General features: G+C 33.5%; 1 protein-coding gene across 1 annotated transcript in view; it reads left to right on the top strand.

Annotated features, from left to right (window-relative positions):
* Window positions 1-22,310, top strand: part of LOC118013801 (peroxiredoxin-2-like) — a 134,572-nt gene that overhangs the window by 74,652 nt on the left and 37,610 nt on the right. The window lies entirely within an intron of this gene.

Raw genomic sequence — 22,310 nt, 5'->3', positions numbered from 1 at the left:
CCTAGCATATTGCCTGACCAACATTAGGGGGTAAATATTTAGTATATGAATAAGTGAATGATGGGCTTTATTAAACATACAGTCTGATGTTCAGAACAATATGCTTATTAATTAGCTAGCTCCATTTGCTTGTTTGTTGGTATCCATCTGTCTACAATTACTAAAATGGAGGAAGTGAAGTGCTGGCTGTTATTATCTTTAGGCACTGCTGTTCAATGATCCTGTTATTAATAGAAAATTCATTTTCTTCTTATGCAAACATGAGATGGAAGTCTTAGAAGAAAATGCACTTTGAATTGCTTTTTTTCCCCCATTCCAAAGTGATTTAAAATACAGTAGAGGCTCTTTCTCATACCAAGAAATAGTCTCTGACGTACTATCCTATTCCAATAATTCCAGTAGACCACATTACTGGAGTATAATTTAAAATTGCATAATACAATATTGCCCTTAACATGATTCATAACAAATACCCCATTTATATCAAATTTGTACATAAAGTATATATAAATTTAACATTTACATTGAAAACACGTGATGATATTATGATCAATTTACCATTCAACATTTTATATTTGGGAAATATAAAATTTGATATATTGGTTTACAAAATCTAATCCTGGTAAGGATTACGAAGACTAAATGATTTTCTAAAAAAACAGAGAGAAAGAAAACCATAGCATATAAAGAGACAATATTTTAGGGTCAATATGAGAAATGATGTTACTGAAATGAAGTTATAGGTGTTGAAAGAACATCTTCCTCCATTTCTTAATCTAAACTTGCAGAAAGTAAACATTGTCACTAAGTTCATTAGAATTTGTTATGTTCCCAAGTGGGATTTATATTCCACTATATATTAGTTATGATTACAGAAAACACATTTTCTAACACTGTATATTTAAAGCTGAAGTAAAAAATTTCACTAAATGTTCCAATGCACTGCTCCTCAGGTTTGGATTTCAACAAATTCTGGAAATGCTTCAACCTTGTGACCCATTTCCAGAGATGCCCTCTCCCTTGCTTCCCATCCTTTTACAAAGCAATTGTACAAATCTGGGGAAAGTTTAATTTTGATGTAAGTAGGGAAATAATAATTTAATGTATTCTATTTATTTGCTCTCCACCCCCAAATTATGTTTTATTCAGCACCTGATCTCTAATATACTTATCTGTATCACCAAGGAGATTGCAGAAATAAAGTTTTATGGTTTTAGAGTAAGTTTGGGAAACACAAATCAGAGTTTTTCCTCTATTTCGGGGCAATTCCTCTGTTAATTGTTAAGTCCTATTGGATTAAAACAAAAGATAATAGGGCACCTGGGTGGCTCAGTTGGTTAAGCATCTGCCTTCCGCTCAGGTCATGATCCTGGGGTCCTGGGATTGAGCCCCACATCGGGCTCCCTGCTCAGCGGGGAACCTGCTTCTCCCTCTGCCTCTGCCTCTCTCTCTCTGTCTGTCATGAATAAATAAATAAAATCTTTCAAAAATAACAATAAAACAAAAGATAATACATAAATTCTGCCCCATTCAAATCTAGAAGAGGATGGGAAAAAGAGAGTGAAGAAGTAGAGGCATTCAACTTCTTAATCTTAAATATTAATTAATAAAGATATGATGTCTAAAGTAGATGGGACAAGACACACAGAGAATTAAGCTTCTAAGATTTACCAATAGAAAACAAGAATATGATAAAACATATAACATGAGTGTCTGGGGGAGGAGACGGCAATAAGTAGGTAAGTTTAGATCTAAGTCTGTCATAGTGGATTCTTTGTAAGTACCTCGTGAAATCCACAGATATTATTTGGAAATAGAAGTGATCTCAAAGACAAATTGCAAAATGCATTGTGGAGGGATATCATTAAGAAGGGTGTTTGCTTTCTTAGCCTTCCATAAGAATTTAACAATAATTTGAAAATGTAAATGCTTAAATTGTATAAATCACCTTTTATTCACTCTGCTAAAGTAATAATAGTAATAATACTGATTCAGATAATGAAATAACAGATAATAAGGATATAACATATTAGCATATATGTATATATTAACATATACACATACATATTTATATATATGTTTATTCATATACATAAGCATATATATCCACGTCATTCAAATACTAAATTATTTGAATCTACCATTCAGAAATTTTATGGATTTGGAATTGTTTTTAGAAATTTTATACTTAATAGAGAATAACCTCTTTTTTCTATGGGTAAGGCAGAAGAGGCTTTGTTAAATAACTTTATTCTATATAGCAATGGCATAAAAATTAGAAGGAAAAAATAACACTTGGACTATGGTGGTTACTGCAATACCTCTGAAAAGTCCGGAGATATGCAAAAAAATATATTTTGGACTAGAACGGGTTTTTTATTTGTTTGTTTTTTAGGTTTTTTTGTTAGGTTATTTTAACTTCCAAGTCCCGTTGACACCTAGAACCTTAAGCAATCACTGTCATCTTTGACGGCAAGATGGTTAGTGTTTCATTATCTCAGATTACCTCATGACTTCTATTTAAGTCTATTGACCATGGCTACATAATGGTTTGGGGTGCGGAGAAGGATCAATGAATTACCCTAAGATTCAGAGAAATTCTCCGAAAGTACCATGTTCAGGCACATAGAAAATTTGCATATGCTGGAAGGGTCGATACCATGTATTGCAGAGAAATGATTCTATTGATGTAGACCTCTACATTAAGGCTACTTAGGATTAAATGTCTTAAATCCTGGTATCTTTATAAAACTGACTCATAGGAGGAGTTCATGTGAGGAATTGATACATAAAATTCATACAACATCACTAGTGGTCTGGGGACATGTGTTTTAATAAAGGAATTATTAGCATGCCTAACAAGAAACAATAGGTAAAATGAACATTTCAGGCATACTAGTGTTTGCATTGGAGTGATTAATAACTAGGAATAAATATTGGACTATATTGCAACTGTGAAAAATCATTTGAAATCTGATTGTTGAATAATGTATTAAAAAGGAAAGAAGGTAAACTTAGACACTGTCAGGATATGGTTGTCTTCAGATTCAAGATGCAAGTATATACTTGAGAGGTTCAAAGTGAGGTAGGCGTGGTCCCACCTGTTAAAGGCAGACAGCTTTTCTCCACCCTTCCCTACCTATCAAACAAGTCAAATCATCAGAACAGAAAGTCAGATATACTCCTAAGACCCAGTTAATGTTTTAGATTGGATCCATGTCCTCTAATTTGCTTCCCTTAAAGCAGCCAAACACAGTGTTATCACACTGGCAACCTATGTAAGCATTCTTCAACTGTCTTCAAACATCAGGGATCCAAGAAATTCCTATGTTAAGAAGATCAAGTGAGGAAAGAGGAGAGTGATAAAATGCTACCAGTTTTCCATGTTTTCTCTCCAGAACACTACTTTCCCCCAGTTTCTGCCTAACAATAGCTTCAAAGGATCAAAAAAAAAAAAATTCATACATACAGAAGAAGAATAAAAGTGTTGATATGTGTGTTTATATATGTGTTTCTTTTTGGAAAATTGAGTGTGGGGGGGAAGGCTATAGGCATAAAATTACTTTTTAAGAATCACAGTTAAATACTGAATAAGTATAAATTCCCTATTCTGTGCCAAAAAAAAAAAAAAAAAAAAGGCAACAATGGATAAAGCTGATGGGATCAAAATTATTGATGTGAAATGTTACCCAGTTTCATTGGCAGGCTAATTCTGGTATTTAACATCCCAGGGCAATATATAAAATACCCAAAACAAAGACAGTGTATTTTTTTTTTTTTTAAAGATTTATTCATTTGACAGAGAGAGACACAGCGAGAGAGGGAACACAAGCAGGGGGAATGGGAGAGGGAGAAGCAGGCTTCCCACGTAGCAGGGAGCCCGATGCGGGGCTCGATTCCAGGACCCTGGGATCATGACCTGAGCCGAAGGCAGACGCTTAACGACTGAGCCACCCAGGCGCCCCAAGACAGTGTATTTTTGTTTACTCTTTTTTTAAAATGAAATATAAAATGTATTTTTATTACAAAAAAATCAAAGTACTTAAATAAAAAATATACTTTTATGATATAAAGAATCCCTAATTATATATAAAATGAGTAACTTATTAACTTAATCATTTGTTTGGAAAATATCAACAAAACTCAAATTGCTAATTTGTTATTAATTAAATAATAATATCTTAAATCTGAGATATGATTCTTTTTCAGTGGTTTAAATCACCATTCTCCTTTCCTCTTTTTATTTCTTTTTTTTCTTACCACAGAAACTAGTACTCAATAAATCTTATCCTGACTTACAATGAAATAGAAGTATGGAGAGCTTCTTGGTTTGATGTGGACAAGGTTAGGAGGGTAGTACATTACTATTCTTTCAGCTCTCTTTTCTTCTCCACCAATAGGCACTTCTGGATGTGAAGGTTTGGGTATAACTCTGAGGGGAAAAAAAGAAAGAAAGAAGGTTTTGAATTAGTGATCTAGTTAAAATTGTTATCTTTTTTACATAAGGAAATTGAGGCAAAGAACGACTATCTTTCCTTTGGCTATGGATATTAGATTTTAGAACTACACTAAGTTATTAAAAGATTGATTGCAATCATTTTCTTTTCTTTTTTTTTTTTTTTTCTTTTTTTTAATTCATGAGAGACAGAGCGAGAGAGAAAGGCAGAGGGAGAAGCAGACTCCCAAGGAGCAGGGAGCCCGATGCGGGGCTCGATCCCAGGACCCTGGGATCATGACCTGAGCCGAAGGCAGACGCTTAACCATCTGAGCCACCCAGGCGCCTGCAATCATTTTCTTAGAACTTTCTGCAGTGAAAGTCTGAAGGGAAAATGATGTACTACTAGTAGTAACAGTGTGCTGAACAATAGACTATAGATTTGTGCTTTTTAATACACTGAATATGCTTTTAGCCCTCACGTTGAAGTCAAATCAATTTAAATTTTGTAATGGGTGGAGTACAATTATCAACATTTTCCTCTTATCCCCTACTTTTTAATATGACTACACATAATGGTTTAAAATTATATTCACTCAATCTATATTCATGCAACCTCTAGAGTTTTACTGGAAGCAACACAATAATAAAACAACTGACTTGAATTACTAACATGCATCAATACGAGAAAAATTAATCTAAAGAAATACTGGAGAAACAATATTGAATATGTGTTCTATCAAATGCAAGTTAGCTAATTACACTATTACTTGAACATGGTTTCATCCAGTATCTTGATCATTTTAAAAATCTATAATAAAAACGTTTTTCAAAATGGCACTAGCCAATCTTATTAAATCATTAATTGAACAAGTGTTGTCTTTGCTATTTTAGTTATATTTTATCAACAGATATGCCTCATAATTAACTTGTTAAAAGATTAAATATAAGTATGTTATTATGAAGTGAGTATAAGTGGTTAGCAATTTATTCTTCTACACACACTTATTTAGGGGTATTTTTTTTTCAACAAGATGTAAAGATGAATCAGGCCCTTAGTAATTTACTCAGGAGGAGTGCCCAATCTCCCCTGGGTGGGGTGGGGGGAAAGACCTGTACAAAAATAACTTTCATACCACGGAGAATTTGAGAAATGTCTTACAAGAAGTGTGAGCTAAACCTACACAGACTCAAGGATAGGATCATTATATCTGCCTTTGGGATGAGGGAAGGTATCACAAAGAGACAGCTTTTTGTTTGGAGCTTAAGAGGTAGATGCAGAACTGGTTAAGGACTAGCCAGAAGAAAAAACTTTCATTATGGTTGTTTCAGGTTATCTGAGGTCAATATAAAGCTAAAATTAATTTCATGAGTCCTACTATCCGTTTTCTTTCTTCTTGTTAATAGAAAAGTGAACAACTAAAAGCCTGGAAAGGAGTGAAGCCATAACTTAATCTAATCACTTTTTAAATGAGTAAATTCAGTTTCAAATGTTCAAGTGTCTTTCCCAAGCCATGTAATTATAGAGGCTATGTTATTCATGTAAGTAGCTGGATAATAAAATTGAATTATTAGTATTGAATATATTTATTCAATTATGTATTTTTCTCCTCTGGAACTTAAAATCTAATAAAAAGTCAGAACCAGGTGTAGAAGGTATGATTGAATGAGCACCATGTATTCATGTATTTAGGATCTGTGGAAATTATATATGTATTTAACTGCAGTTTTTTGCATGTTCTCCTTGAAATCCTCTTTGGCTTAAATATTGGTTCTGATTAATGCTTACCCAGGGAAATCTTCCATAACCTCCCCCCCCTCAAATTCCTCTAGTTACAGGGCCCCTTTCCAGCCAGCACTTACCTCCGCCAATTCTCTGTAACTCAGCATTCCGAATCTGCTTGACTATCTTCCTCTTTTTAGTCTCTAAGTTTCTTGATGGCTGACTCTGACCTTTATTTGATGTTACCTCAAAACCCAGAAAGATCTCTAATACATAATACGCAATCAACATTCTACTGCATACAAAATTGCAAAATTTTATACTGACATATTGCTTTTTCACTATCTGTAGTGCATGTTTTTAATCTCATAAACCAGGTTATTTGCTATCGAAGAAGGGCTCTATTTTATATCCAGAACCACAACAGTATTACTGCTACATACATTCAAAACAGGCCTATTGATTGACTAATATAATTCATGTTTATTTTTTTTTCTATTTTTTAATTTTATTATGTTTATTTTTAAAACTAAAATAAAGTAAGCATTATGAAATATATGATTTCATATGCACTCCATTCACATTATATTCAATTAATAATATATATTGAATTATAGTGGCTATGTTATTCATATAAGTAGCTGGATAATAAGATTGAATTATTAGTATTGAATGTACTTATCCAATTACGTATTTTTCTCCTGTAGAACTTAAAATCTAATAAAAAAGCCTAATCTTACTATCTCATGTTAAACTGAATAATTGCATTCAGTATTTACATTTTAATCGATCTACAACTAATCGTCTTCATGAATAAACAAATGATGTTTCACTAACTTTTAAACTTTAGCACAAAAATCAATCTATGTGGAATTTTATTCATTGTGCATTGGCTGATTATTGAATTAACTTTCAAAACATGGTTACTGAATCCATTAGTTTATAATATTATACTATTATAGAACCCTAGAAAATTCAAGTAATAGATTTAAGTAAGTATTTTTATAACACATTGATATTATGCTTGGATTTCATATAGTATAAAGATTACTTAGGGAAATGCAAATCAAAATCACAAAGAGATATCACTTCACCCCTAGAATGGCTATTATCAAAATGACAAAAGGTAAATTTCGGCAAGGATGTAGATTGAGGGGAACATTGTGCACTGTTGGTGGAAATGTAAATTGTTGCAGTACAAAGTTTCCTCACAAAATTAAAACAAGAACTACCTTATGATCCAGCTGTTCCACTTCTGGGTATTTACCCCAAGGAAATGAAAACATTAACTCAAAATGATATATGCGTTCCCATTTTTATAGCAACATTTATTTATAATAACCAAGACATAGAAATAGCCTAAGTGTTCATCAATGGATAAATTAATAAAGAAAATGTGATATATACACACATGTACACACCGTGGAATATTATTCACCCTGGAAGGAAGGGAATCCTGCAATTTGCAACTACGTGAATGGACCTTGAGGGCATCACACTAAGTGAAATAAATGAGACACAGAAAGATAAATATCATATGATCTCACTTATATGTGGAAACAAATGAAATCAAACAAACCAAGAAAAATGGAATTCACAGAGAACAGATTGGAGGTTGCTGGAGGTGAGTGGTAGGAAGGTAGGCAATATGAGTGAAGAAAGTCAAAAGATGCAAACTTCCAGTTATAATATAAGTCCTGGGCGCCTGGGTGGCTCAATCGTTAAGCGTCTGCCTTCGGCTCAGGTCATGATCCCAGGATCCTGGGATCGAGCCCCGCATTGGGCTCCCTGCTCAGTGGGGAGCCTGCTTCTCCCTCTCCCACTCCCCCTGCTTGTGTTCCCTCTCTCGCTGTGTCTCTGTCTGTCAAATAAATAAATAAAATCTTAAAAAAAAATAAGTCCTCGGATATAATGTACAGCATGGTGACTATAGTTAATAATACTATATTATATATTTGGAATTTGCTAAGAGAGTAGATCTCAAAAGTTTTAATTACAAGAAAAAAATATGTAAGTATGTATGGTGATGAATGTTAACTAGAATTATTGTGGTGATCATTCTTCAATATATACAAATGTCAAATCATTATGTTATACACCAGAAACTACTATGTTATATCTCAATAAAAAGTATTGTTAAACACAAAGTATAAATGACAAAAATGATACATTTGCAAATGAGTTGAATTTCTACCTTGTAGTGTCTAGCATTGGGAAAACTGATTAGTATCAGAATTTTGTAGGTTTCATGCTGAACCACAAATATACCTGGTATATTTCTCTCACTAAAGTTCTTCTTCAGACCAAGTGGACACTAGTTTGCAGAGTACAGCTCCATATTTACTATGTAAAAATTTGATTACATGAAGGACTATCATAGTCATTAAACACATACTTATAAATTTTGTTACAAATAATGAATATAATAATTAGTATTTGCTACATGTCTGTTTTGTTCCATACATATTTGCCACTTATCATCACTAGAAATATTGTTAAACATGTATTTTATTATTGATGGTTTAATATTTCTGTTTTGAAATATGAAATGCTACTTATTTATATTTTATCATCTCAACCTCATGAACATCATCCAAGTTCCTGTAGCACATGTAAATTAAAATTTTAACAACATAACCAACATAATCATACAATAAAGCATTGTAACAGATCTAAGATCTACTTGGGAAAAGAAGGTGGGGTAAGGTGGGCCAAAGGCTAAAAGTCTTTCCCCTATGAAGTTTTTGCTTTTAAAAGGCAAGAATCTTTCAAGGGAATTCTGTGTGAACTAACTTTCTACACTGTATCATAGAGTCTTCTATAGATGCCAGGGAATAGAAAGATGAATATTTTTAGATGTAAAAATTACAGCCATAAGCAAATCCATGGCTCTTGTTAGTACAGAATAAGGGGGAATGGGTCCTGGCATGCAAATAGCAGCACTTAGTACTCTGAACTTTAATTTTGTGTTGAATTTACAGACATTTCTATGAATTTTTGTAGTCAATGGAAGTAAATTAGGTTAGAACTTTCATATAGAGTAAGGAAGGAACTCATTTACTGATACAGTGTTCTATAACATCTAAAGCTGAATTGTGATTTGCATAATAACCTATAAATAATAGAGGCCTACATCCAATGGTTCAATCCTTAATATTCATCTTGTTGCCTCTAAAATAAAGCCATCACACAGTTGATTTTATCGAACTACCAATAGAGCATGGAAGAAATAACTCTCATTAATCCTCACCTATTTTAAAGTAAACTGAGAAGACATCATACAATTATTTGGATTATATTTTACCATAATTTATTTCATTATTCTTCTTTTTAGATTTTATTTATTTGAGAGAGAGAGCGAGAAAGAGATTGAGAGAACAAGTGGGGGGAGGGGCAGAGGGAGAAGCAGACTCCGGACATGCGACTCATCCCAGGACCCTGGGATCATGACCTGAGCCGAAGGCAGGCTCTTAACTGAGCCGCCCAAGCACCCTTTATTTTATTATTCTAAATGATTTTTAAGAAAACATTATATGTTACTTTCAATTTGAATCAATGCAAACCCCTCAAATATGGGTGTGTGTGCACACACATATAAAACTAGAATTAGTATTTTATAACCATTAGTATCATGTGAAAAAGTGAATTAATAATATATATGATAAATGTTCTATTTTAAAAGGAAATATTAATTTTGGACTATTTTTTCTCTAATAATTTTCTTATATTAAGCAGGCAATTTAATATGAGGGGAAAATTTTAAGAGAATTCATAATAGTTTGGGGAAGTGATGAAAATTCCTTTTAAGTATTCTTCTTTAGATGTATAAATACCTTAAAATTTATTGGAAGAAGGTATCATATCTTATATCTGACCTAAGGAAGGCAAAAATAGGACCATGTTTTAAAAATTAGATGTGTCTAACAGACTGCATTTCAGGGTATGGAGGAATGGTGTATTTAGGGTCAAGGCAGTGTGCTGGAAAGTGTGACACCAGGCAGTTGAAAGCTCTTGATGTTAGCTGTTAGTGGTTACTTTGTTCAGCTAGAGGTGATGCAGAGATGAAGGCCAGTAGGCAGTTAAATAGCTCCAAGCAACCAATAGGAGTATCTTAATCACATTTTCTTGGTAGAAATGGAGTCATACATCTGAAAAAGAGGAAGTAGAAAGAAAAAAACAACTGCCCAAAGAACTCTAGTCCTAATCACATTTTCCAGACATACTCTCAATGACCAGATGCACTTAGGGCTTTGCTAAATAAAAGTACACATCCACAGCAGAGTTAGAAGCAAGGATGATTGAACGCTGAGTCTCCTAGGTACCTAGATTAGACAAGTTTTATTTCCTTGGTATCCTTATCCTTCAGACAATTCTCAGAGAACAGGAAGGAAAAGCCAAAATTTTTAGATGAAAGATAAGTAATCAGAAATTAGAGGAACATTTAGATACATAGGGGTAGGGGAGAGAAATGTTCCTCTTCCTTTATTATAACATGATTTTGAAGAGCTTAGTCTCTTGTGTATGTTTTTCCCTCTCTATATAAATGTTCCCTTTGATGGCGACCTATTAGTAGTTTGACTGGCATAGCTGAAAGGCACAGGGTAATACTTTCATAAAGAATAATTGCTTATACGCCACTTGACCTTAACCATAATGGATAAAATCATGTTTAATTTGAGACTCATTTTACTACAATAGCTACCTCCACCTAGAGGAATAATCTATTGGTAAAACAGCATGAAGCAGGAGTATAGGCATGGCACACAGGAATTTCTGTTTTTCCCAAATATGTTCATAGTAATGATGAATAAATGTATCTCCTTCTCACGGTGAGGTTTTTGATCTCTCAGGAGAATTGCACTTGTTTTTTAGGACATATTTTTAACTTTTTTCTCAGAAGAGAGTTATTGTACTATCACTGCTGAAAATTCTAAAAACAGATTTTGTGCACAGTGCCTTTGAACTTGCTGATCATTCTTACTACCATGTAGATAATTTGCTTCCTCTCATCCTTCCAGGCTTTATTCAATTGTCACTTTCATTGTGACATATTCCCTGGCCACTCAAATTGCAGCCCTCCCCAAATCCTTTGTTCCTGTTTTGTTTCTCTTAAAGTTCTCACCACTATTTAGGATACAATGTGTTTTCCTTATACATCTTACTTACAGATTGACTTCCATCACAAGATCTGAAACTCCATTCAGAAATTTCCTTTTAAAAAAAATGTGTTATTGTTCTCGATCAGATCCCCAGCATCTAATATGGTGCCTGGTGTAGAAAGTGCTCATTAAATATTCATTGAATGAATAAGTGAACCATGAAGGGATAAATAATCGTGATGGTGTTGTGTAAGTAGTGAAGAATAGCACTTTCATGAACTAACACTATCTCCTAATGAAAAACAAACAAAACTAAAAGCATGCTTAACAAAATCATGCTAAAAACATTTCTTGATTTCAAGCAATTCAGACTTGGAGGGTGAGAGTTAACTTGTATATGCTTAAAGAAAATGAAACTATTTTGACACTATGAAGGTTATTTTCTTCTTACATGCAACAGAGGAAAAACAAATTTAAAATAAGTAAATGAAGAGGAAATCAACCTTATTATTATCAGGGAAATAGAATGAAACAAAAATAATACAATGTTTGATCCATGAGACTAGCAGAATACAGTTAAGCATGAAAGTGTCATGTTTTTTCAAGGATGTGAGAAATGAGAGCTAGGGTATTGACACTGCTTTATCTATAGTCATACTGAAACCCAAGGAAGCACACTCTAGAACTCAGTGATTCCCCTTGCCTTACACAGTTCCAGGGGGTATGTTCATGGTGTACATTGCATACAAAAGCAAAATAGAAAGAGAGAGAGAGAAAAGGAGGGGGAAAAAAGGAAAGATCATGAAGTTCCATTAATAAGGCAATAACTGATTTAATTTTGGTATATTTATAAAAGATAAAATATAACAGTTAAATGGAAAGTGAGGTGGATTAGAAATATCGTCAGTTTATAATCTATCTGATAAAAAAGTCCCAGTTTGTATTGTTTGACAATTTGCATGTTGTAAATACTCCCACTATGGCTGATTTCAAGCTACTGATGTGAAAAGGCAGTAATGAGCTTTTTCAAGTCAATCCTAGCAAGTTCCAGCCCGACGCTAAATAAAGTTACAGCTCAAAATTAAATTGTGAGTAAAAAGGGGTACATTTCCTCAACTGTATTTTGAAAACCATCATAAAAATGCAGTTACATAATATTGCATATTCTGCATAGATACAAATATGGAATATTAAAAATGATGGGGGGCCGCCTAGGTGGCTCAGTAGGTTAAGCAGCTGCCTTCGGCTCAGGTCATGATCCCAGGGTCCTGGGATCAAGCCCCGCATCGGGCTCCCTGCTCAGCGGGGAGCCTGCTTCTCCCTCTCCCTCTGCTGCTCCCCCTGCTTGTGCTCTCTCTCTGTCAAAGAAATAAATAAAATATTTTAAAAAATTAAAAAAAATAAATATGATTGGGAGGATACACCCAAAATTTATTTTAGTTGGTTTTTTTTTTGTTTGTTTGTTTGAAGAGAAGATAGAAGATTTTTTGAGGAGAGGATGAAATGGAAATAATTAGAAATAATGGTCAAAGATCACTTCAAATGTATCCATAATATCTTACTTTATCCATTTAAACAGTTATTTGAAGGAAATATAAATATTGTTAAAATAATTCTGGATGACAGGAATATGGTTATTTTAATTATCCTCTCTAGTTGTTATATTTGAAAAAAACTTCTTTTACATAAAATTTAAGATAAAAATGTACCTACTCTAAAAAAAATCTGAGAGATGTAAGTGTCCGAGTACAGGATGATTTGAAACCTTCATGGAGGTGAAAAGTAGTGATCAGATCAGATGAGTTCTTAGCCATCACACTCTTGGATACCTACTCTAGAAAATCAAGAGCTATAGGGCGCCTGGGTGGCTCAGTTGGTTAAGCGACTGCCTTCGGCTCAGGTCATGATCCTGGAGTCCCTGGATCGAGTCCCGCATTGGGCTCTCTGCTCGGCGGGGAGCCTGCTTCTCCCTCTGACCCTCCCCCCTCTCATGTGCTCTCTCTCTCTCTCTCTCTCAAACAAATAAATAAATTCTTTAAAAAAAAAAAAAAGAAGTCCTTGCATAAAGAACCTCAGAAACCATATAATCTGACCCCACCACTCCTTAAAGATGAAAAAACAGAGGTGAGGTTTTTCAAAGGCTATAAAATGGTATATCTGGCATATGCTAAGAAAAAGGAATAAGAATTTGGCAGTAATATGGGGAAGAAGAGACTGACAGTTCCACATTTTTAAAGATACATGGATTGGGGGAAAAATATAATACCCATCTGGGAAAATAAAGTATCAGGGAAAAAAAAAAAAAGCCAACTAAAAGAGCTGACAAGTTGTGCTAACTGGAGAGGAAAACTTGCTTTCTCTTGAAAAGTCAGAACAATTACAATTTCCACCGAGACCTGAGGCATTCTAGAAAAGAAATAACTGATAAGAACGGTAGAAGTGATAGAAGCATTTTTGTAAAACATAACAAGGCAAAACAAACTATACTGTTTATAATCCTTACTTATTTTAGCAAATGAGAAAACCTAAAAATCTCCTGGTACCGGGAGAGACAATATTGGTATTTCTGCTTTAAACAAGCAGGAAATAGTACCATTATATATAATATCATAAGAAAAAATATTTGTGGGCGCCTGGGTGGCTCAGTTGGTTAAGCGACTGCCTTCGGCTCAGGTCATGATCCTGGAGTCCCTGGATCAAGTCCCGCATCGGGCTCCCTGCTTGGCAGGGAGTCTGCTTCTCCCTCTGACCCTCCTCCCTCTCATGCTCTCTGTCTCTCATTCTCTCTCTCTCAAATAAATAAATAAAATCTTTTTTAAAAAAAAAAGAGGGGCTTCCCCTCTTTCCTATATAGAAAATCAAGAGCTATAAATGAGGTAAATTTTAATGACTGTTTAGTGAATAAACAGTCCTTTAAAAATGGAGAATGGAGATCTAGTTTTGTTGAATACTCTACAACAAATACTGGAGAATGGAAAATAGTATGAAGTCCTAGTGATCCAGGTATTTTTCACAGAACAATGGTAGGTACAAAAACAAACAAACAAAACAAAACTCTAGTTTTGAATATCATTGTATGATTTTGTACTTGGAAAAAAAAATGTGGCAGAATTTCAGGAGTCTGGTTTCAGAGTGACATCCTTGCTTATGAGTTAGGGCGACTATATAATTAATCAACAAAACTGAGAATCATGGTACTTTCAGAATGAAACGCAGTACTGTGAGTAATTATGCCTGGGCAAGAGTTATAAACCTGTAAATGGGGATTTTATATCCAACCTCTTCAGAACTGACAATTTTGGTGAAATAGATCACACGGATTAGAAATGAGAAAGTATAGATTTCAAGGTTACAGTGAAATCATCAGCAGTTTAGGCACGATGTGTGATTGAATCAAGAGCATCTAAAAGAGAACTGAGAAGAAAAGACAGATGAAAAAGCAAATATCTAACAGATTTGTTCAATTACTTAAGGAAGTTATCTGGCAGAAAATAATCACAAAGGACAAAAATGTCATTAATTTATATTTTAAGTATGCTTGCAAAATATGAACAAATTATTTGATAAAGGTAAAACTATCTCCTATATCATTTGTATGTTTGAACTGTTTTTTAAAAACTTCACAAAATGTATCCGTATTAGTATTACAAACTGCTTTTGGGATATTTTTGTTCTGCGGTTTAACTCAGACACACAGCAGTATTTTCTAAATGTGGACAGATACTGTTTTCTTTGGTATCTCAAATTTTCTGAAGGGCAGAGAATCACTGCCTATAACTTTGAGTTTAAAAAAAAAATATGCAACTATTCTTTTGTCAAGGTGTTTAACTGATGAATTGGGTCTATTAAATTGTAAAACTACCCAATCTTGTTCCTGTGGTTGTTTGCTCCAGAGCCAGTATGAGAAAATCAGCACTGTAGGCAGTAATTTTTCTTTCCTTTGTAATTTTATAGAGCCAGAAATAATTCTTCTATTCTTTAAAGTTACACTCGTTTTTCAGCCACTCCAGAGAATTCTTAAGTCATGGAATGCCATTCACCCTACTTCCCACTCTCTTGGGAAATTACATACACATGAAGAATAATTCTAATTCCTTCTTAGTGATACAAATATCCCAGTGAATTCCTGTGTGTTTAGGTGAATCATCTTTATGAACTCATGCTTAAATTACACAAAATAAGAGTCAAAATAAAACTTTAAATTGTAGTCATGGAATATATATATATGTGTGTGTGTTTATACACACACATGTGAATAAGTTATTTATATGTGCAGTGTGCACTCTCATGAAAATTTCAAAAATAGAGAAAATAATTCATATTTATTCATCTCAAGAGATGTACATATTATTTACCAACAAGAGAGGGAAAATCCATATAAATGTGAAGAGCTAGATTTTATTGGTGAAAAAACACAATAGCAAAACAGTAAGTTTTACTTTGAGTATGAATAATATAGTCTTTAAAACAACATTGTCATCTCAATTCTACCTCCAAAACTCAATTTTAAGACAATTATAATTAAGCCAGCCCTGTGGTCTGATGCTACATAAGACAATTGCAGTTTTAACTTCTTTCAGAAAATTTTTCAAGTTTTATAACAACTAAAATATTTTTTATCTTATTGCAGCACTCTTTAAAGATGAGTTGTTACTTGCTAATATTCAATGATACTTGTGATCATAGAAATATTACTACTATAATTTAAAAAATAGTGAAATCTTTTTAATCTCTCATTTTCCTTCATGATTACTAATTTAGAAGCATTAAATATTTTCTTCTTATTCTTTAATCTATCAAGTAATTTTGATGTTGTTGTTTGAACCTACAATAAGCTTGCCATGTCTCCATGTAATATATTACAATTTAATATAGGATACAGAAAAAGAAATATTTACTATTCTCACTATAATATTCTACCATGGAAATTTGATTCAGTAGCTCAAAATACTTTTTACCCACCAATAAGTTTTTAAAATCGTTAGAATATTAAGGTATCCCCACAAAGGATCAACATGGCTTTTTAAGAAAAATAAAGAAGGGTTGAAATTATTCTCTTGTTTTATCATATTGAGTTTTACATTTCATTCATATAGTCCTATTGGTAAATATCAAAAGAAAAGTGCAGTAACTGATTAACAGGATACAATTCTGACAATCATTTTTGTTAAATCTCGAATCTCAAATATTCATCAAGGAATAACATTTAGATATCTGCCCAATAAATTTTCCTGTTACACAGATTTCAAAAATCTTAATCTTTTTAAAATTATTTAAATGTGAGAGTGCTTTTTTTCTATTACCAGTGAACAAATTACTGGGAAGGATGGAACTAATATTTGAAAGGAATATTTTATTTTAAAGATTTTATTTATTTATTTATTTATTTATTTATTTATTTATTTATTTATTTGAGAGAGAGCGCACTAGAGAGAGAGAGCAAGCATGAGTGGGGGGCAGAGGTAGAGGGAGAAGCAGTCTCCCCACTGAGCAGGGAGCCCGATGTGGGGTTCAATCCCAGGACCCTGAGATCATGACCCGAAGCGAAGGCAGATGCTTAACCGACTGAGCCACCCAGGCACCCCTGAAAGGAATATTTTAAATACATAAAAATAGAATAATCCTTCAGAGAGAAATAATAATAAATTTTATTATTTTATTTATTTCTTGTAATTACTATTATTTTTACTTCCATGGTATGATTTCCATTAAAAAAATTTCCCCTTACCTATACCTGTTATTTCCTTAAATTTTATCTGAAGAAGAGTTTGGGACATTTGATGCATAGAGTTTCCCACATTCATGATTTTGCATATTCTATAGCCATTTTGCAGACCAATGTAACCTTCTGTTCTCTGTATAACATACAAGTTGTCAGGTTGCATCGCTGTGGCAAGACTGGAGGTTTTGGAGTGTTCTTCTCTCAGGTGGCATGTAATATCTAGGTTTCTCTCCTCATGCCCAGTTACTGATGCTCAGTGTCCAGATCCATTAATTTATGGAGGAGGCAAGACTTATGGTATTCAAATTGCATGTTTGATTTTATTTATTACTTATAAGAATTTAATAAGAATATGCATTTTTCATCTACTATTTGACTCTGCAACAGTGTAACTCATTTCAGAATGGCAGAATAAATGGTGGATTCTTCTCATGAATTATCCGGCTTTCAAGATAATGAATTGTTTCTCTGTCATTCTCAAAAAGTTACTGGTTAGTTTATTTTCCTAATTTTTTTTTAATTCATGAATTTAAACATATATTTTTTAAAGATTTTATTTATTTATTTATTTGACAGAGAGAGAGAGACACAGAGAGAGAGGGAACACAAGCAGGGGGAATGGGAGAGGGAGAAGCAGGCTTCCCGCCGAGCAGGGATCCCGATGCGGGGCTTGATCCCAGGACCCTGGGATCATGACCTGAGCCGAAGACAGACGCTTAACGACTGAGCCACTCAGGCGCCCCCACGAATTTGAACGTATTGCAATTCTTCTGTTTATTAAATCTAAAAGTGTCACAATTTTAGCCAGCAGGAGCCTTGGCAGTTTGGCCTGAGTCTCTTTGCCTAAATGCCCAAAATATTTTTCCCTTATCTTGAATCCAATAATCTTACTAGAATGTCTATTAGTGTTGGCTGTTCTTGGTAAATATTTTCATGTAAATATTGCTTTTTCAATATACAGTTTTAAGTTATTTTTTAAAGAAAGCTCTATTTAATTAGTTTTAGTATTTTTTCTGTCCTTTTGCTTTTTTCCCCCTCTCTTTAAGTACCCTGTTATATTTATGCTAAATTTTCTTTGTCTTCTGTCTTACCACTTTCTGTATAATTAATTTTACTTCTTTTTATTTTTGAATATTTAAACCTTTCCTCCTTTACACCTCTGCTGTTTATAATGCATTATCTACTATACTTACATGCTTCTAGTTTAGCCTTCATTTCTAAAATAATTGTTTTTCTTTGAACTCTAATTCTTTCCAAATTTTTGCCATATCATTTTTTACATTGTTTAGGTATCATTTATATTTTTTATATTGTATAATTTTCTTAATATCTTTGTACTCTCCATTCTGTGTTACAGATTTGATCTTTTTTTTTTTTAATTTTAGCATCTTTTTCTGACATGCATTCATTGTCTGTAGGGATGTTATTTCCCTTCTTACTCTTGTTTTTTCTTTTTTTACCAATTTTTTTATTTGACCTTGATAATTTCATGTTTCCCATTTTTATGTAAATCTAATTTTCCCAAACTTTTCACAGATAATATCCTTTCTAACTTCATAGTGTCCTTTATGTATGTATCTTTGTGCACATGTGTGTGCTTGAGTGAGTGTGTGTGATAAACAATTGTGTGAATTGCTTTCTGAGGTGTCGTGGCTATTTCCCTCTACTTCTTTTATCTGATTGCTCTTTAATTTGACTCTATTTTCCCTGTAGTACTCAATTTTAATTCTATTCTTAGCCATTTAAATTTTTCCTGAATGGGAGGCATGAGCCCTGGAGGTTTATGGGAGCTAGATTATTCTAGCCCACTTGTTCTCACTGTATACCCACTCAACTCATCTACTACTGGATTGGGCAAAACACCCTTTGGTTTCAGCTGATCTTTTCTTTTGGACCATTGGACTTCCCTGTGGTTATCTTTTAGCTCTTTTATAGTTTTCCTATTTTCATCAGATGTCCCATCATTTCCCTCTGCATTTTCCATTACAAACATCAATAACAGGCTGGTCTTGTAGCTGTTGGTGGTTATTGTAAATATTGTCCATGGGGTTTTGCTTTTGATACCTAATTGCTTGCCTATTTTAATGTGATAATCACAAATACCTAAAACTGTTACTACCATTGCTGTGTTTTTTTCCAGAAAAACCTTTCCTTAGCCCTTTAAATATACATCTAGTCTGCCAATTCAGATATCAATCCCCAAACAAGCAACAGCAAAAAAAAAAACCAAACAAACAAACAAAAAAAACCCAACTTTTTAAAAGCTAACTCACTACAAGTTCATGCTCTCTAATTTGATAGAGGATTAAATATTGCTTGATAATCCTTTTGTTAATTCCTAAGACAGGCCCTATTGACTTAATAGGCTCAGCTTCTACTATATGGTGCAACTAATCTGGTCTTTAGACAGTAAGTCTTTGAGGTTGGGGGAACTAAATTATAGACAGGAAGAGTTTGGGATGGAGGGACCAAAATTTTGCCTTTCAATTTTGTTCTTGCAACTTGGTTCTAACAAATGAGCTTACTTTTTTTCTTATTTGTGTTTCCTATAGCTCATAGTATGCAACTAGATGTCTATTCGTGTGTCTAAGCCTTCTTTAGTGTACAATATTAGTCTTCCAGACTGTATGTGTGCTAGATGTCTGTTCCTTAGATCAAAAACCTTGATAGCTAACAGAGTTGCTTAATTCCTATCATTGTACAGATTTCCTAATGATAATCTGACGAGATCAGGCACGTTCAGGGTGGTATGGCCGTAGACTCCTAATGATAATCTTACATTCTAAAAAATTTACTCTCACATTTCCCATTGACATGTTATATATAACAGATTATTAGTCATAACAAAGAATAAAATCTTGCCATTTGGGATACATAACACGTATGGACCTTGAGAGCATTATTTTAAGTGAAATCAGTCAGAGAAAGACAAATAGCATATGATCTGTTTTATATGTGGAATCTAAAAAAAACCAAAAACAACAAAAACAACAACAAAAAACAAGCTTACAGATACAGAGAACAGATTGGGGTGCTTGCAAGAGGTGGGGGGCAGGGAAGAGAAATGGATGAGCTTTTTTTTTAATTTAAATAAATTGAATAAAAGTTTTAAAAAAGAAACATACTTTTTCTATAAATACATTTTGGCCATGTAGTATTAATTTTAAAATAATCTTTAATTTTAATTAGAAATAGTAGTTAACACAATGCAACAGGTCAAAGATTAAAAACATTTATTCAATGATCAGAAGCAAAGCCTCATTAATTGTTACTTATCCTCTCGGAGATCTGTTAGAGGGATATAAAAATTTGTTGGTTCCCTGGAAGTATAAAAAGAATATTGAACAATTATAATTAGGAATGTTGACTAAATTACCTTCTACAAATTTTTTATTACTGTCCATATGTAAATGGACAATATCTACTTTGAACTAGCTTAGGCAAACAGGTGATTTAATTAGGATGCTTGTTGCTCCCAAGTGAAGGCATGGGGCTAGTTTGGCCATAGTGATTACTGGAAACAGGCACTTGGGGAAAAAGGAGCATATTCTCCCCATCTGTTTCTTCCTCATTTATATTGTAGCTTTATCCACTTCATCAACTGAGCATCCCAGCATTGTAGAAACTATACTACTAACAGCTTCAGATTTTTCCATGTTATTATCACTAGATCTGGATTCCCCATTTTGTAGGAGTAAATTTTTGAAAACCAATTTTTGAAAACCAATAAAAATAAAGATGTCTACTACTGTTCACTCTATGGCCATGCATATATACTCACATACATGCACAGAAACATAGCTCTTTTCCCCTCTCAAATTCAAATTAAAAATTGTCCCAGATAACCCAATTCAATTATTCCATATGCAATTCAAAACCACCTCCAGAGGGGAATATGTAGCTATGATATTAGTATTTTGGTGTAACACGTCCATTCCTGTCAAACAGATCTTTTTAGATCTATTATCTGAATAGAAAAACTCAGGATAGGAAATGAAACAACTGATATATTTTTACCTTTTCCACCATAATCAAAGCATAATAGTGGAAAAATTATAAAAGGATAACTGAAAAATTTTTTTAATTACAGTGGGAAATGTAGTTATAAAGACAAGTCTTACTATCTGGGCTGGATAGTAATGTTTGCATTTCTGTATTCCATCTTTCAGTATTATGTGGCCTGGAAAAACAAGTTTCTTTATTCTGCACCGAGCAGACTTTCATGCCTTCTGATTGGTTTGGTCACTGGGATCACTGAGGGTCTGAGCGAGTAAGAGGAGAGAGGTTGGTTATTGTCCTAATAAAACACATGGATGAAGTGAATACTTGAACTTTTGATCTCCCCCAGAAATCTGTAGCAGTGTATAATTTATCATAGGGTCCATAGGAAAGAAATAGTTGGTAGTATGTTAACGTGCTATTTAACATATATAAACAGAAAAAAAAAATTCTAGGTCTATTGGAAGAAGTTGACTCAGTTGACTATACAGGAATTTTATGTTTTCTTACCACATTCTTAAAGTGAAGCCAGCTTATAGAACTGGTTTCCTTGATTGAGGGGATAGGACACCCTTTGAAGAAGGATGCTGCAATGTGGCCACAGTGCATCTTTCTTCAAGTTTCCCACAGTAAGATGTGCAGCCATTTACCAAAGTGCGTATTTATTATGAAAAGGAAAATATTTTGAATTCCCGTGGAAGTATAAGGTAACAACTCAAAATTGATGTCAATCTCTGAAAACTATAACACCAGCCACAAATGAAGTTTCATAATTTAGAAAGTGTTGGTCTGAGCCTATTTCCCAGATGGTCCATTGGGGCCATGACTTATATATTACTAGGATACTTCTGTAGTTCCAGAAGTTATGGTCAGAAAAGGTATAATTAAAAAACTGGAAAAATTCTGATAATGAAGCTTGACCCATGGAGTGATATTATAGAAGGAAGGACCAAATAATAAATAAGTCCTTGGAACTGCCTCCCATCCATATTCCTTTAGCTTAAAAAAGAAAAAAGAAAGCAATACAGTGTCTCCAAAAAAAATTCTGGGGGAGCTACAGAAATCAGTGCCAAAATCAAGGACTTTAAAGTTGCAGGATTGATCATTTATACCCTACACCTCTTTACCTCACATTTTGCCTGGTGCAAAAGTCAAACAGGACCATGGAAAATGACTAGGTATTATTATAAACTAAATCTGAAATTACTTCCATTCCAGTGTATCAATTTTCTTCCACTCTGATACATTGCTTGTTTGATATCCTACAAAAGTAACTGACTTGAGGGAATAATGGAATAGCATGCCACATGAGATACAACATGTGTGAAGTCA

Source organism: Mirounga leonina, unplaced genomic scaffold (genome assembly GCF_011800145.1).
Source record: "Mirounga leonina isolate KUSES-001 unplaced genomic scaffold, KU_Mleo_1.0 Mir_154, whole genome shotgun sequence".
NCBI lineage: Eukaryota > Metazoa > Chordata > Mammalia > Carnivora > Phocidae > Mirounga > Mirounga leonina.
The sequence above is the reverse complement of the archived record's forward strand: the minus strand, read 5'-3'. Positions and strand labels throughout refer to the sequence as shown.